Source organism: Alosa alosa, chromosome 12, assembly GCF_017589495.1.
Source record: "Alosa alosa isolate M-15738 ecotype Scorff River chromosome 12, AALO_Geno_1.1, whole genome shotgun sequence".
NCBI classification, from domain to species: domain Eukaryota; kingdom Metazoa; phylum Chordata; class Actinopteri; order Clupeiformes; family Clupeidae; genus Alosa; species Alosa alosa.
In genome coordinates this window covers 29,601,348-29,617,324 of record NC_063200.1, presented here as the reverse complement: position 1 = coordinate 29,617,324, position 15,977 = coordinate 29,601,348, and the positions used below count along the sequence as shown (strand labels likewise).

Here is a 15,977-nt window from a genome sequence, read left to right as displayed (position 1 = left end):
GGGTTTTATTACACCCCAAGCTATTTCACTTATCTTGCGACAACTAATTACATTTGCAACAATAAGCCTATCTCAGCCCGATCTTAATAAGAAACACAGACCATGCCGTGCCATTATAGCGGATTGCCTTTAACATAAAGTGATATGGCACAGAGAAAAATAGTCCTGGGCACAGTGTGCGCAAACACAAAAGAGGCAGGGTGAGGGAGGCGAGGAGTGTGTGGCGCGACTCTCCCGGGGCAACTGATGAATCGTTATACTTTCCACTTTCTGAGCGCGCAATAATTGACACCGGAGAGAGGGTGCTCAATAATGGTTGCCGTGAAAGTTGTCATGTTGTTTTGGATCCCGGTCCTCGATGTGTCTTACTTACAAGGGCCTTCCGTATGTACCACGTTTTTTTTTTTTTTTTTTTTAAAGAAAACAAATACTCCACAACCGACACACCGCCGTTCGGACCAGACCCGCTCGGTTTCTTGGCAGCGGAGTGGAGCGCACAGCTTTGCCACACGCGATCTGCCAGAGATTTGCTATTCGCAGGCGACTACCGTTGACCTGCCAAAATCTTGTCTGTCCAAGGGAAGAAATCCCATTTTAAGCTCAGAGCTTCAGTTTTAATCATTTCGGATTAGGGCTTTTCCGCCGCCGCAATGTAAATGCATAACACCTAATTTGGACAAGTCTGTCCGAAACACAACAAAGTAGTGTTAGCAACCGCTGGGATTATCACAAACTCTCTGGCAGAGGGCAGTTGATGCTCTGACGGAGACTCGTTATGGGGGAGATGAACAGTCCAGAGCTCCTCATCAGCATCATGTGTGTGTGTGTGTGTGTGTGTGTGTGTGTGTGTGTGTGTGTGTGTGTGTGGGGGGGGGGGGCATATCAAATGATGACCAGCTGATATATGAGTCGGTGTATACCTTGTGTCTTTCTGACAACAGTACAGCTGTTCAGACCAGTCAGGTCCAGCAGTTTGTTCTTCATTGCCCACATGTCTCTTTCAAAGGCTGCCATGCTGTTATTTAGCAGACACAAACATACAAGATCCCTATCAGTCCATTCCAGTTCTGTCTATTGACACATTCTTGGAAATGGAATATGTAGCATTAACAATGCCAGCAATATATGTCTGATGTTGTCATTCCACTGTGCAAAAATGGGTACAGACTAAATTTACTTTGAAATTGACTGTGCCATAATATCATCCGGATAGCAGTGAAGATTTTGACCGGCAACAACAACCTAAGCGGAAGCAAATGGGAAATCAAGCTTAGTGAACCCAAAGGCACAAGAGCAGTAGGAGGAACAGCTTTTCCCTGGAGAAACACAGATCATATAACTTTCTGCAAGGTTTTCAACAAATGGATCCTCACAACTTTTTATATAAGATGTATCTATTTTCCACATCTTTGCTCACCTTTTCAAGCAATCATTTCTGTACTTGGACTTCCACCACTTTCAATAGCCGATTAATCAGTCTGATAAAAAATCTAGCACATGTGATTGATTATCAGTGTACTAATCTTTCCCAAGAAACCTGGCGAGCTGCTAATTTTGGCGAGTTTCTCCATGCTATAATTTAATGGCATCTAGTTGTACCAAAGCTGACAGTTCAGAACCAATAAAAAGTCTCCACTGTGATAACATTTAATCTTTTTTGATAAGCAAGGGGCTATTTCTCCAAAGCACAGATTTAAAACATTAGAAATGAGCATAAGGATGAAGATTTGATGCCAAAATCTGATGCCAAAGAAACCTTGCTACTTTTACTTTGGAAAACATATCCCGGATCATTTTTGGTTCAAGCTTGTGAAGCTCTAATGATCTGTTTAAAAAGTTCTCCATGAGAGAGATTCAGGGAGCAGAGCATCTCATCATGATGAGGTGCCTCCACGGACACACAACACACACACACACACACACACACACAAATGCCTCCCTTATCCCCAGACCCAATTCCACATGAATGCATGTACTTGTAGTGACATATCTAATCAGTCCACAGCTACATCTCTCAAGCCTGCTTAGAGGCCAGTGTACTGTGGGGAGAAGCAGGCATCCTAATGGATGCACACATACATACACAAACAGGGAATGTACATAGCTCTCAAATATACCCATGTACTGTACACACAAACACACACACACACACACACACACACACACACACACACACACTCACACACACACACTCATGAATAGTACTGTTTCACAATGATGCACACCCACACACAAATGTATCTGCTCTGCTCTGCAGGGCAGGAAGGACATCTTTCTGTTATTACAAGCCAATTACTGTTTGTCTGTCAGGTCAGAGCTGAGCGTGTCCCTCTACAGATGTATAACTGGGCTTACAAATGAGCTTCAAAATGGGGTATAATTTTTGGAAGTTGTCACATGGAGATTGAGAATTAAAAGCTACCTTCGTTGGGAAAAAAAAATCTGCCGAAATAAATTTTCTACCAAAAGAGAGATGACAGAAACCCTAGAGTAAGAAGCTTGGAAATTGCTTTTGATAGACAGTTCAAAGATTTTAGTCCAAAAACAGTTTTACTTACAGATTTAAAGATTTTAAGAGCAATGTATCCTCCTGAGTGCTGTGATGATCTGTCTGCATATACATTACATAGATGCAACTCTTTGCTTAAGAGTGATGAAAACTAATGCAATTTCAAACACCAATTCTTCAGCATTAAGAATTAATCTTTTCCATAGTCGGCTATAATCACAGCCAGGACTTTCTATTTGAGGTTTTGTGCTTGAAAGGGCACCAACGATTTGTGCATTGAGAGCTATACGGTAAACTTCCACTGAATGCTTATTTGCAAAGCCACCCAGGAGAGATGATCAACCTTAGCTTTTTCACCCTCATCACAACTATCTCAAATAGAATCACACAGGCTCAGACACACACAAACAGTGGGCAAAATCTGGGTTTCAGTGATGTTGTCTAGAGTCTTGACATTTTGTCCTTCATTGTTGTTCTACGCTTCTCCCCTCTTTGATAATGCATTTTTGTTCATCCTGACATGACATTTTACAATCACTTTGCAATCATTTCTTTTTTTTTTTTTTACCCCTCAAAGAAAGTTCAATATGTCCGTGAAGAGGAGGGATGAAGACAGAGAAACCGTGAATGCTTTGATATGCACGCGCGGGTCACCAACCTCATTCTCATGAAAAAGGTCTGCGCTATTGAAAAATCTGCCCGGCTACCTTGACATGACTGTAAATATTCCCTGCAGCGCCAATCACAATGCGTAACTTATGTGAACCTCAAGCTCCACTGCCATGTTTTATTTCATTACGACAGGCTGTGAGGGGTTTGTCTAAATACAATGACGCTGAGATATAAAAGACACGGATGCTGACAGACGGAAGAATGAGTCAGTTAGAAAGTTATTTTAGCAGGGTCGGAAGCAAACAGTTCAGAACTATTTTCAAAGTGCCTCGAAGCAAGTGTTGTACACGCACACACACATACACGCACACACACTAGCACACGCACGCACGCACGCAGACACACACACACACACACACACACATACACAGACACACACAAACATACAAACACACAAACAGACACAGAAACACACACAGACATACATATACATACACACACACACACACACACACACACACACATTTGTATCACCAAGCAACTACTGTAATATTTCTCTGCTTCACCAGCATTCTAGGCTTCCAAACAAACACATACATTTGCACTTGGGGGTAGTAAATACAATTCTAGACAATACCAGCTCAATGCTGCCGTACTAACCAGTTTAGAGAAGAATGCGCTGATGCAGCACTGATGCAGTTAGCGAGACCGAGGAAGCGCCGTTGACTAATAGGAACCATCTCCCTCTCCTCTGACGCCTGAGGCTCTACATCTCGGCCTGGGTAACATTTTAGCCCAAAGTAATTGCAGTGCCCTTGGGCCACCATCTTCTCAATTGCATCAGTAAAGATCCATATAATCTTGCAGTAAGTGAAAGTGAGCGTTGCAACTGGACACATGCCAGTTCCTTGAGCCGATAGATAATAATGGTAATCGGTGTGAGTGCTCACACTGCCCCAGACTGACACAATGAATTTGACGGAGGTTGTGATTGAGAAAGGTGCTAGAGTGGAGTTGGACTATGTATGCATGTACAGTATGTGTGTGTGCGTGTGTGTGTGTATGAGTGTGGGCGGGAGTAGCTATGGGGGGTCAGTGTGTATATTAAGTGTCCGGGGGTTAATAAGAGCATTCCTAAGGGGACCCGTGGCACCCCATGCATCTTTCATCAGGGGCAGACTCATTTGTCATGCGATCGATAAGCAAAATCATATTTTCTCCACCCTCGTCTTTGAAGAATGGAGGGAAATAAGGCAATTTGACTGGCAAAGAGATGGATCACATTTGCTCAATATTCTTTATGGACATTTGCTATACACAGGGACGGATCATGGCTTGTGCCAAGTGTGCACGTGCACAGGGGCCCTCAGCCAATGGGGGCCCTCGGATTTAAAAAAAAAAAAATGCCATGAATTTAGGCTAGATTATGCCCGGTGCTTCTGTCTGTTAATTTGCGGCACAACTGAATGGTGTTATGGAACCGCGGACCGAAAGAAAAATAAACTAAATGTTTTCCTGATGAATAAATACTTCTTAATTCATAAAATATAGAGGCATAACATTAGGTGGAAGTGGTAGGCTATGAGTGCAGATTCAATGTGTATGCGTGTTTGCGAAAGTGAAACTGACCCACTCGTGGGTAGGTGAATGAAGTGGATTCCTGCAATGTTCATGAAAACAGCATAGCGATTGGATAGCCTAATAAATCGCGACTTGTTGTAGGCCTAACAGTAGCTTATATCGTAGCAAATAGCCTATGGCGATGCCGATGAGAGATAGGCCTACACTTATTTCACTCGTCTCGCTGGAGTGAGCGCATAATGTGGGCTGTTGCGCAAAGAAATTAATTAGGGAGATGATCTGCATCTCCATTTACCAAACGCTATAGTTTTGCTAACATCTCCACTGTTAACGTGAAATATGTCTCCATGCAAGGTAGTGTCAAGCAGCAGTGAAGTGAAAACCTTATCATGCAGGTAGCTAATGTTCACGTCACCTGAGTTTGTATGCCCCTTCCAAACTGCGTTAAAAGGGTATATTTAACAGCCACAATTTCGAAAATGTCCCGGGGGAGACACCCCCGAACCCCCCATAATATGATCAGCACCACCTCTCACAAAATACTATCAACGTCCCTGCTACCGGTCCGTCAGATATGTCAACTGTGTCCGGTCCTTTTAGTGAAAAATGTTGCTGTAGACTGTTTGGACAGCAAAGGGAGATTACAGCCTAATAATAAAAACAGCTGCTGGAATTAATTTCTGTGTGGGCCTGAGTTATAATATATGACATAATGTACTACATTTTCATTGTGTGAAATTGTGCACCAGCCTGCACAGCGACAGCAAAGAGAGAAGTGCTGGCTGCACGCGCACGTCACTTGCACGCGCAAACGCGCTCGCACGCGTCGCGGTCAGGGGGAAGGGGGGCCTTTTTTGATATTGTGCACAGGGGCCCATATTTGTTTAATCCGTCCCTGGCTATACATCTCTAAATGTGTTTCTCTATGGTATCCAATGTGGCTTTACTTTTGCTGCTTTCGCCCTCTCTCTCTCTCTCTCTCTCTCTCTCTCTCACACTTTCTCTCTGGGCTAGATTTATCAAGCCGTTTGCGCCTGTTTCCAGGCGTTAATAGTTTGCAAAGACTGATTTAATCGATGCAAGCTATTTACAAAAAGGCCACACTTGGGTAAAACCGCAGACTGTCTGTCGCCGGAGCTGAAAATGGCAAATTGCGTTTTCCTATGTCATGCATATGCATTCAGAGGAGGGTCGGGGGAAAGTGGGAGTTTCATGTTAAAATGTAGGAGGAGAAGCGTGAAATGCACCTAATTAGGTATTCCCCTGTATTTACGAAAAAGGCCCATGAAACGCACGTTTTTTTGGGGTTTTGTGGTGAAATATTTCCGCCTGGTAGAAGCAGGTGTTAAAGCAACACTAAAGCACTTTTCCTCTGTCGCACGCATGCTATTTGTTTATTTAGCACTGGCTTTGCAAATAACATGTCCACAGATATGGCAGAGTATGTTGCACGATTTAATGAAAGTATGATGAATTGTAACATCAGATGCAAGTCAAATTTGTAGTTTCTTATGTCTCATTCCATCGAACTACAGATCCGCTACCCGATCTGGCAAACTTACATAATGCGGTTATAGCCGATAGAGGGCCGCAAAGCGAATGCAGAAGTGCCGTTCACCCTGTTACGAGTTGATGAACCACTGAAACGATTTTGGAAACATTATATTAAGGTACAAAAAACTCTTTGGTGTTGCTTCAATCCATAATACGGTTAAATGCGTCAATAAGAGGAAGAGGATTAATGTTTCATGATTGCTAAACGTTTGATTAATTTTAATGTTGTGATCAGCGAACTTCTTTCAACTTCGCTTGTGATTAAAGTATGCCGTTCAGTTGTGGACGCTCATAAATTGCGGTAGAGGGCGGAGATAGGTTGGTTACCAGATGAGCTGCTGGTTTGATAAATACTGTGCACAATGAGGAACCACAGCGTGCGCTATTACCGAATTCGCAGCATAAACTGCGCTAGTGTTAGTAAATCTACCCCTCTGTCTCTTGCTCTCTCTCTCTCTCTTGCTCTCTCTCTCTCTCTTCTGTCTCTCTCTCTCTCTCTCTCTCTCTCTCACCCTTCCTGTGTCTGTGTCTCTGTGTATAAATAAATAAAAAAGAGAGGGAGGGGATGAGAGATAGAGGGAGAAAGTGAGTGAGAGAGAGATTCCCATTTCCCCAGCCAACTGTGCAGATGCAAACCTCTGATTGCATCAATACCACGCAGTTCCCATTCTGAGCATGTAAGGCTGGAGAGCAAACAGCATGGGGGGGGAATTAAGTTGATTTCAAATGGTAGGAAACAGGCAAATGAAAAAATGCCTCCCACCTCCACAGGGAATACCAATGACAGTCATATCTGGGAAACAGAATTAGTTGCTGCCATAAACAGCAACAACAACAACAACAACAACCTGTGGTCATTATCCATAATCGAATTCCCTAACTTCAGAGAGTCATTTGACGGTCATTTGCTTGTTCTTACTAAGAACACTTGATTTGTGTTTATCTTTAATTATGATGTGACATCTACCAACATGCTGTGGCAAATAGTCCAGCAGGAGGAAGAAAGTGCTCATGTTGGAACACATCAAATGGAGCTAAACAGTTGTGCTGACGGAGAAGCCGTGGTTTGTTTGTTTGCTGTTGATTCCATAACGATGTCACCACAAGCAGTCCCAATTAAAAGCCTAGACGTAATTGCTCCTGAACAGGATGCTTAAAATCAATCTCTCCCTCGCCTCCTACACACACACACATGCATTCCCAGCTGAAGATAATGCCTTCGTGCTATGGGATTTTTTTCTCTCATCTCCCAAGAAACACTAATGGAGGAAAATTCATCCTCCAAAATTAGTTATGCTTGACTGCGAAAAAAAAATCTCTTGCTGAATCTGCCTGCTGGGCTATGTATCATGAGCATAGAACAATGGCGAAGTAACAGCCAGCGGTTAGGAAGGTGCGTTGTGCTTCGTCTTCCCCAGAAAGGCGACAGAATGGCGGAGAGCAGAAGGCCGTAGGTGGGAAGCAATGTGGGGTGGGGGTGCCGGAGGCTCACCTTCTGCAGGGAGGCAGGTTTGGGAGCCTTCCAGGGAGATTTTTATGACACTTCAATCTCATCTACTGCTTGTTGAGTACCAGCACATTGTACTGAGGCAGGGAATTGAGAAGAGAATTGACTTGGGGGGCAACGGGTCATTTATTGGAAATAAACTAGTAGAAGAACAGGGACAGAGAGAGAGGGGGGGAAAAAGGCTGAGTAGGGGCAGCAATCTCCGAATGTTCCAAACTTCGCCAGGATGACTTTGCACATTAGCTCTCACTGCAGAGTAGGCAGCACAAGAATCTCCCCCTCTCACGCAATCCAACCCCACCCAACTCTCTCTCACACTCACACACACACACACACACACACACACACACGTCAGGCTGACTCAGGCTGCCCCGCTGGGGAGATCCTACACATATGTAACGCGTAACGATGATGGATGGGCCACGCCTGCCAGCAGACGGAGCCAGGACCTTCGCCGCTAATAACGACAGACGGCGCGAAAGGTGCGTGCTAATAACATGCAGGTAAATCCATTTCCGTCAAACATCAAGCCTCCAGGCCAGACGCACGGTGGATTAGGGCAGAGACAGAGAGGTGTGACGAGAGATTCAAAAGCAAAGCCTGCCAGAGGACAGTTGCCAAAAGGGGTGTAAAAAAAAGTGACTAATAGCTTTAGAATAGTAAGAATACACACTGATGCACAGTAATGGATGATAAGGTTTTGTCCACTCCATACCGCAATTCATTATAGTCACCGCAGGGGAGGAAGAAGGGGGGAGAAAAAAGGTTGAAAGGTAGGACAAAGAAAAGGAGAAGAGCCTTAACAAGAACCTAATTAAAGGTGATACTTACACAAATAAATTATTTCTTACTCTGTTCCTACAGCAAGTGTTAATTGAGAGCATTTCCCACTTGCTAGCTTTTCAGTTTTATTTTCAAGTCTAGGAACAGGGTGAAATCATGAAAGGTTCGCTCATGGCCTAGATCACTGTGCTTAAGACTGAGGAAGCCACATGCTGAGACTTTGAAACCATAATGAGGGTGTCTCCTGTTAAGATGGCAAAATGCATGACGGTAATATTTAGTAGTAATCAAAGCCAACCTGATATCTGTCTGGATCTACTCTGAACCAACCTGATATCTGTCTGGATCTACTCTGAAACCTGACAACCTTCATGTAAGTTATTTAACAATGAATATAATTTTAGTGAATTAAAGGCATGAGTATCTCGGTAGGTAGTAAAAGTATATCAGGCCTACTTCATTCAATATAATCTCACCATCACCAATTTCTTTATTCTCCCTCATCTTTGTCATTAATATCATTCACAGTGACAAGACGCCATCATCTTCGCTTCTCAGCTGTCAAAATCCTCAGTCTCATCACCACTCACAAAATCACAGATATCAATGTCCGGCTCCTCCTCCTACGGATACCGTAAGCACTTTGTCTGTAAGCACTTTGTGCTCAATGCTTGAAAAGTGCTATATAAATAAATATTATTATTATTATTATTATTATTATTATTATTATACCACGGTCATCTACCTCTCACATCATAGATATGCCTGTAATCTTCTCACATCACAAAGATGACCTACGCATCTCACATCACAGAAATCTTCATCATCATCGTCGTCATCGCTCATCTCTTTTTCTTGTCTCCCCTTCACCCCTTGCTCTGTGTTATTAGCCAGCCTCTGAGCATGCTCTGCTGTTTTATCCAAAGGCCACTCTTTTGAAACACACATACACACGCGCACGCACACACACACGCCCACACACACCATGTCTGCTTGCCAAAGCAGAACCGCATAAAATGTCAGAAAAAAGAAATGCCGTTCTCATCCGGTTCTGTGTGCCTACGGCCTCACCATCCATCAGGCATATGTCAGTGGCAACAGCCCTGGCCCTATGGGTAATTCCGCGTTCGGAGGTGCACGCGGAGAGTCACTGCCCGTAGCGCAGGCCCAACCGAGCGGCAACTGTGGCGCGTTCGGCCGAGTGGCAGCCCGTTCCCACACTTAATGTGCTCCGCTCGAGTGGGAGCGACAGACATGATTTTATTTGCCACCACGGAGCTCCGGGAGGTCCAGCACGACAATGGCAAGAGACAAGGAGATAAAACTCACGCAGAGCAGAGCAAGTGCAAAGCAGTGCAAAGTAAATGTGTAATGCTCGCCTTAAGTCATATTGGGCGAGACAAACACAGAGGCATGGACATGGTACTGTGGTGAACTAGTCATGGTTGAGTGCTATGAAAGTCTCCTTTTGAATGTGTGGTAGCAACAGAGCTCTTCAGATCCTTGAGCCTTGAGGTTATTTGTTTGTGGTGTGGTTGGATGGAGGGCAGACACCACTGGTTCAGGCTGGAATTAAACTACATTTCTTTGGAGGTTTCTGGAGGTCAAAAACAGCCCCTGGACTTGAGTCTTGCGCCCACGCCAGTTAAACAATTGATGTGCAGAACATCATGGTATTTATTATGTGCACATGCATAGAGATTAATTACTTCTCTCCACCTAGCTTGGCAGGAAGTTGTTAACCTCTATTGTAAAACCTGTTCACAGTGATTGCACTGATTAGGTTTTTGTCTGGATGAGACCTCAACAGCAAGCCTGACTCCATTAAATCAAGTCCCAAACATACACAGAAAACACCTATGAGCCCATTTGAACTCATCGTGTGAATTGTCCAGAGAGGAGCGAGCTTTGGTAAATATCCAGCTATCATCTTGTATGGATCAACTGTATCACATACAGTACAAGTTCAGTATACCATGAGGGATCAGGCATGTTGGAAATAAATAAGATGTGATCGTGAAGAAATAGGCATCCTGAGCATGACTGAAGAAGCAAACAAAACAAAGACAAAACTATTGACACAGCTGAAACAATGATTAAACAATATAACAATGGACTTAGAATTGATGCTACACTGTGCACAGCCTTTCTGTCTCTATGCCCTTTAATTTAAAATATTTGTGAGTGATTGCTATGGCACAGATTAAAAACAAAACAGTCAAAAATGCACTTTCAAATTGTCGTTAAAAAATGGTACAATTCAGTAGAGTTGCTTGGCATTGTAGGTCTTTTTTAATGGAATGCATCATATCCTTCATCCAGCTGGATGACTCATCAAGCCAGAGCTTAAAAAAAAGCCCTTGCATTTGACTGAATTGTTACCAATGGCTTTTTCAAAGACAAAAATGACTGTCCAAATGTACTCAAAGGACAAAAAAGGATGCAGAGGAGGAACTAAAAAGGTCCATGCTGAGCTGTGCCAGCAAGAGGGAATAAGTGACATTGAGGGCTCCATGACGTCTTCTCACATATGGCATGAAGATTAGGAAACAGTTTGGCTGAGGTTCTTTTTGAGCAATAGATTTAGTATTCCATGCCTTGAGCACAGAAGGGACTAAACATACTGCAATGAGAATGCAGTGAGAATGCTGACCACTTGTGAGGAAGTTTGTTATTAAGATAATGTGATTAAATTCAACTGTCTACCTTAGATTAGCGCCGTCATTTACAATGCAATTAATTTGAAGTAATTCAGTTATTTTCTCTGTAGTTTTATTGGTTGGAGTTGCCATTTAGTGTCTCAAGTTCTGGGCTCTGTAAAATGCCTGGAGACCATTTCAATTGTTATTTGTAAATAAAATGTAATGGATTTAAATCTAATGATGAGATGTGTCTTACAGAGATATCTCGATACCTTAAGTTTGCCAACAAACAGTTTTTTTCAAACTGCTTGAAGAAACACATGACTCATATAAGCCAGGGTATTTGGATCTTAGTCCATGATCGTGGGAATATTTTGAAGTATATTCAAGGACTGGAGCTGTATTTTCATTAACAAGCCCACTCAGCCACTGCTACTTATCTCAAGGACATGGGGGCCTATATAAAAAGCACTCTCCATTTCTGTTCTGAATAGGCACATTCATCGGCACTTTATGTGTAAATGGGCTGAGTGAAGAATAATAATAAAAGGCACGTGTAATGATCAATATATACCTTCACAGTGTATGACTCATTTCACACCTGCTGCTGTAAGCACATTGCTGACAGATGAGAATTGATCAAGTGGCCAAAGAAATTCCAAGATGACAGCAAAAATTATGACATTATTATATTTGTGCTTAAAATAATACCACAAATACAGATACAATTCAACAATGTCTAACCTGTTGTGAGTTTTTTTGTTGTATCATCACATTTACAGTTATATGATAGGCACCTTTACTTTTGACAGGCTAAGCTAAATTCTGCATACCCATTATAAGTGGGGCCGACAATTTTGCCAAATTTAAGTGATTTTAACTGTATGCAAATATTATGGAAAAGAAAACTGAACAGTGATGAGAAGTCCAGAAAAATATAATACATCTACATGCATTTTACTTACATAAAGTAAAATACTGAGCCGTTTCAATACCTGTATTGTTTTCTAGGTGTCAGCACAAGTGCTGATTCTCGACATGCTCCAGACATCTTATGCAGCACTTCCATCCCGTTGCACCAACCTTCCCAGTCTTGAACAAAGCACAGTGTGTGTATGTGTGGCTGGCTGAATAATACCATGATGCACACTGAAGCTTTTGACAACATCAGTATGTTGCAGCACAGCATGTGACAGTCTGCACACACAAAATACAGGGCCCTTAGTGTCATTCCTGACTGCTTGGAGGGAGGGAGAGAGGGACAGAGAGAGGGATGTAGAGATAGAGATAGAGAGAGCAGAGGGAGAGAGAGAGAGATGTGGAGAGAGGGAAATATATTGTTTTCCCCATTGCCTATGCAGCAGACTTGACTCAAACCTCAGCGCGGCTGATGCTCGTCACAGAGTGCCACTGTGAATTGAGGCATTTCTTTGTTCCCAGACCTCAAAAAAGAAAACAGAAACAAAAAAAAATGTCCCGCCGTTCTCTGAGGGTAGGACTTGCTGTCAGTTTCCATGTCTCCATCCTCCTCTCAGCGCCTGTGTGAGCCACCGAGGAGGAGCGGGGGGGGGAATTAAGTCCCATAATTACCTCTCAGAGCCTCTGGTTTTTGCTGAGAAAAAGCTTTTCAGAGAGTTTCCCCTTCTTTATGGTCAGTCATAAAAATCCACCTCCGCCTCGTAAAATGTCTCTATATCGCCGAGGCATTCTTTAAAAACCTGTCTCTTCATGGTACATCACCCTAACGTGAAATATAGGGGCACTAGACCCAAGGTCGACATAGGTCGATAGCTGGTTGATAAATTTGGCATGTGAATGCACCACGCTCAACCTACATGAAACTCAGGAAACAGCTTGGCCTTGTAAAGTGCATCCTCTTTTTTTACCAAACCATGTCCTATTCCATGCTCTTTTCCCACAGCGGGCAAAAAGGTGACAAGATGGAGCATTAGCATACATCTTTACAAGCACGGAGCTCACACAAAGATATTCAAATAGAAGAGCATCTTGAGCTTTTGCAGGAGTGCTGTACTGCAGTAATTGTGTGCTGCTGGTGCTGGAGACTATCCCCACTGTCCCACTTTCTGGTTTCACCTCGGGGTCTGCTATTGATGCACTGCTAGAATATCACACGGTAACGAATGCGACTGAGCCGTAATGATCCACCCTGGCGGTGATACAGAGATGGCGTGCGGATAGCCGCCGCGGAGCCGGTGGTGGTGGAGGAGGCTGGACGAACGCCTCGGCTCTGCACCCCCCCAACCAAAAACGCGCAGTGTCCATTAATTCATCAGGGGGCGCTAATGAAACACATCCAAGCAAACAAGCTGTGCGCAGTATTTCAAGCGGAGCCAGGGGTGCCACATCAAGCCCGGATCCCGAGGAGACGCGGGCAGGCGCGCCATCACACCCGCCTCATACTGCTGGCAGACCAATTAATTCTGTTTATTATCCTAAAAGCGCTTAAGTTTTCCCTCAAAAGCACCCAAAAAAAACAACAACAAAAAAAAAGCACCAAGCCAAAAGAATTCCACTCATGTGGACTTGAAGGGGGACCGTAAAGGACAGTCACACAGAGCCAGTACCACCGGACGCACTTCAGAGGCCACCGCCTTCTGTAGTGTCTCTGTAATCACAGCATCAATTTAATCAGTCAAAGCCAAAGCCCCTACACTTCCTACTTCTGAAATGCCTCTCCATTTGAGCGGTGAAAACAGGGATAAAAAAAAATTATCCATCAATCTAAAATAAGGAGCGAATCAAAATGTGATCTCAGAGGCAATATGTCAGCCCAGCTTGAGCATGCTCTTTTTTTAGGCAGAATACAGTGTGTCTTTAAACAATGTTTTCAACTCGCCTCTCTTTCGTTTCAGAGAAAATTATCTTCCTCCTCATCCCCCGTCTTAGCTCACGTGTGATGCTCACATAGAGAAATGGCATAGCACAGTGGAATACAAATGGCACCACAATGGCAATACAAAGAGCAGCAAATGACTTCAGAATGGCCTCACAATGACGGCTCCTTATCAGGTAATAACCTCGGCCCTTACTCAGCCTACTTTATTCCAGAGGAGACCAAAAAGAAGGGAGGGGTGCAGAGGTGATAAAGAGAGAAATGTTGAAAAGAGAGAAAGGGACAGTGTGTGTGTGTGTGTGTGTGTGTGTGTGTGTGTGTGTGTGTGTGTGTGTGTGTGTGAGTGTGAGAGAGTGTGAGAGAGAGAGAGAGAGAGAGAGAGAGAGAGAGAGAGGAATTAAAAGGAACTCCAGCGCCGTCAGTTTTTCTTGGTTCTGTTACACCACGTCCTTTCTAATTGAGCTAGCTTTAGCCTCTTCATCTTCTAACCGGGATATTCTTGACTCAGCTTCTTCCACCCTAGTGCCGAGGTTGCTCACAGTTTCATTAAGAGACTCGATACCACCTTTCACCGCATTCATGTCATGAGCTAGCTGCTCAAGAATAGATCTTATAGTAGTCAACTCAGTGGCAACCTTATCTTTAGATGAACTCTGGATGCAACAGGTGACTCAGCCATTACAGATAACGAATTAGCCTGGGAGTTGTGAGCAACTTTCCCTCGCGAGGCAGACGGCTGGTTGCGCGTAAAATAATGACTTTTCTGACTCATCCCACTGTATTTGCACGATCTTGACCAAAATAAAACGAATCTATCGACGTTACAGTATTTTTTATAAGGGTTTGGAGGAATAACGAGCTCCGCTCCGATTTAAGCAGCCATCCTGGGCGGGTGTACCACGTGACTCCACCTAGAGTCAAGATCACTAACCTTTTGTACACTATGGACTCTGATAGACATTGAAACCCAAATCAGTGTGTCTCCAGCCTGTTTACACCCATTAATTGTTGTCTAACTAATGACACAATCAATAGCCAAGCCTCCCATTACCATCTCATGCCTAACAAAACAGAACAACGAATTCACCCACTCAAATTTAAATGACCAGATCCACATAAGAGTCGGGGAGAAGGGAGCAGAGAATAGAGTGAGCAGAGTTTGCATCTGACAGAGAGAATGAACGCCTAGCAAATCCATTTACATCTGCCATGCATGCTTTTTGGCTAGGCTGTGGTTAGCGGGCTATAATCACCAGCCCTCACTCCTTTTCTGCTGTCAGTCCCAAGAGATGAATGCCAGCGGACGACACTTGTTTGGCGAGAGTTCGCCAAGCGTGATGCCATTTACGCAGGGCTGAGGTGGGGAGGGAATGCCCCTGCGGTGCCCGGTAACAAGCTGCCACACAGATGACTGGTGGTGGAACAACAGCGGGGCCTGTGCGTGAGACAGCTCTGCTTCAGTGACTCGCTCTTCCTACATCCCACCAACTCCCCATCTCTCCCTCTCTCTGTCTCTATCTCTCTTTCTCTCTCTCTCACACACACACACACACACCACACACACACACACACACTCTCTCTCTCTTTCTCTCACCACACAGGAGACTCCACACTCTTAAAAATGTGAACTCTTGCAATATTTTGACCAGAAATGACTACTGTACACCTATGGGAAGCCAAAGTCATTCAGAGTTTCAAGGAAACAAATTTGCCGCATTGGAGAAACATGGGTCTGATTTGGGCTCATAAATTGGTGTGGTTTTAGCCTCAATTGCTTCCTGGTGACCTGTGAATGATTATACAGTGAGCCTACAGTCTACGTAGAATTACCTCTGTGTTGTTCACCCAAAACCAAGTATGCACAGTGATAAGAACAGATCGTTAGCGCTACACTGATCTAACCCACATCAAGTTGCTTTGCTAAAATATGTTCAA

The 15,977-nt window shown here is 43.8% G+C and overlaps 1 protein-coding gene across 1 annotated transcript in view; it reads right to left on the bottom strand.

Annotated features, from left to right (window-relative positions):
* Window positions 1-15,977, bottom strand: part of si:dkey-112m2.1 (transmembrane protein 132D) — a 141,379-nt gene that overhangs the window by 101,098 nt on the left and 24,304 nt on the right. The gene's annotated exons all lie outside the window — the stretch shown is intronic.